The sequence below is a fragment of the Haliotis rubra genome, unplaced genomic scaffold, assembly GCF_003918875.1.
Source record: "Haliotis rubra isolate DU_JTF1 unplaced genomic scaffold, ASM391887v1 Scf45, whole genome shotgun sequence".
In the NCBI taxonomy this organism is placed as follows: Eukaryota; Metazoa; Mollusca; class Gastropoda; order Lepetellida; family Haliotidae; genus Haliotis; species Haliotis rubra.
Genome location: NW_025767135.1, coordinates 2,187,931 through 2,190,614, shown reverse-complemented (window position 1 = coordinate 2,190,614; position 2,684 = coordinate 2,187,931).

The following is a 2,684-nucleotide window of genomic DNA, read 5'->3' as shown; positions in this document are numbered from 1 at the left end:
AAGCATTGGAGCGAACTACTAAGGGAGATAATGACGTGGTAGGCATCAAACTTCAGTGAGATTTTGATTATTGGCTGTTTGTTATTGGTTTCGACAGACGGTATCCGCAAGTTAAATATTCATCAACACTGCTCTTGTCAGTTGATTTCATATCTTGTTCTTCGCAGTTATAAATTCGAGCGGCTGTAAGTTGACCTGCGATATTTCGAGTTTCTCATTTCAATTTTTTTTACCAATAGGCAATTGCGGTTGTTTGCAATGCATTTTTTTCCAGTATTTACATTTTGTGTAATGAACTGTTTGGGTACTATATCAGTCCTGATACATATTTTACTTACTTTCCTCCGGCCAAGGGCGATGAGGTAGCCTAGTGGTTAAGGGCGTTCGCTCGTCACGCCGAAGACCCGGGTTCGATTCCCCACCCATTTCTGGTGTCCCCTGTCGTGATATTGCTGGAATGTTTCTAAAAGGGGCGTTAACCCATACTTACTCACTCACTCACTCCTTCGATCAAGGATATACCCGTCCTAACAGTATTTTTAATAAAATAACTTTACGTTGAAAATTGCACTTCTCGTTTTTTTATAAACCGAGTTTTATATAGGTATTTTAAGTTAATTCATGATCAGTAATGGTACTCACGTCCTTATAACTATTTGAGCTTCTCATTAATGAAGTTTAGTTTGATATTTTAAGAAGAAAACTGTCCACCCTTAATTTGCTTTGCCATAGGTGCCATATACGATTAATGTTGCAACTAAACCGCAAATCAATTCAGATTCCCTGAAGACTAGCAGAGGTAATAGAGCGAATGTGTGTATAGGCAATAGATAACACCTAGCAATTACACTGATCATCAAAGGTAGTACAACAATCGTTTCTATATTGAAAAGACCCCTAGCTCAAAAGTACATAACACCCCGCAACACCATGCTTCAACAGTGGACGGGAACGAAAAGGACGACCCACTTCCGGTCACCGAAAGAAAAGAAAAGCCTCAAAATAATGTTAGTAAAGGCAACCTTTTTTTTTTTCTTTTTTTTTCAAAATACCCCAATTTAATTAAAATCATATCAGCACCTTTTAGAATGGTAACCAGGGGTTACACAATCTGTAAGTCCGAAGTGACTGACTTACCAGATTTTACCTTGGACACACAGAAAAAGTCTTTCTTTCATTTTTAATTTTCTTCTTTATGGCGGGCAGAGACCATATAATAGATTATATGGTCTCTGGTGGCGGGATAGTCCATGGCAGCTACTCACTTTTGAAAGAAGGAGTGAGTGAGTAAGGTTTTACGTCGCTTTTAGCAATAATCAGCAATATCACGACGGGGGACACCAGAAAGGGGCTTCACATATTATACCCATGTGGGGAAATCGAACCCGGGCCTTCGGCGTGACGAGCGAACGCTTTAACCACTATGCTACCCCACCGCCCAAATTTTGAAAGAAGGGGTAATTACAAATCTTTACCATCAGCTATAAATAACAGTACACAAAATGTTACACATACCGTCAGTCCTATTTCTTGGACCCTCCTCCACACTGCCTGGGTGTAGTGGAAGGGACACACGCGGAGTCTTACATCTGGAAACTCGCAGAAATGCGCGGGACTGCTGCTATGTAAACACTACCATATGCATCACCTATACACTACAATGATGTTAATCACTGGATTGTGTACTCCATACTCGATTATTTACAGGTCGCCGTCATGTAGCTAAAATCGTCGTTAATCTACAAACAAATAAGTACATAACGTCGTGAACGTTACCAAAAAAGAAACATGAAACACACGATATCAACTGATAAAAATGTGAATAAACTTATTTCGCAGTTTTTATATATATCAAGTATAAGTTTAACGTTCTGTGGTTCTTATTTGACACTTGAACTTTTCAATGAGCACTAACTGTAGTTACAAGTTTATTGGATACAACTCGTGTTTGTTTTAATTCTTGCCAGGTGTGCTGTTTTGTAAGTGAATTGTAGTCGTCAGTTACCATGCCCCAAACGACTGGCTATATATGCTGTATATAATTAACATGTTGTATTACTTTGTTGAGGGCCGCATTGCCAAGAAGGGCATTTATAATAAAGTTATCTTACAGCGAAGTGAAAATCGTTTGTCACTGTAGAGAACGTGTAACGTCGTATTCATTGCAACCTTGATTTGATGAAACAATATTGATATTTTTGCTATCATGTTACTCCTAACATACGTTTCGAAAACACCACCACGGGCGGTTCCAGGAATTTGGAGAGGGGGGTGGGGTAGAGGGAACAACTCCCCCCTTGTCTCCGCCAACGCACCAAAAAAAACTTCAATGTGGTCTTTTGTCATTTTCAAGGGGGTTCAAACCCTGAACAAACAACCCCACACACACCCACCCCACCCCACACACACACCTTTGGACCCGCCCATGACCACTGTGAGGTCAGAGACCATATACCGATATATGGTCTCTGGTGAGGTTAATTTAGTTTAACATTGTGAAATGTTTTAAGAATTTTAATAGGACAATACACCTAGATGTAAGTATTCACAATTTCAGTGCGTCTTATATACCAAGGATAACTTGGTGGCCCCAAAATGCAACAATAGGCGTGTCTTTCCCTCATGTAAAATGAAGTGGCAAAACAACGCATTCGAGGTTCAAGTTCAAGGTCTCAAAACCTAAA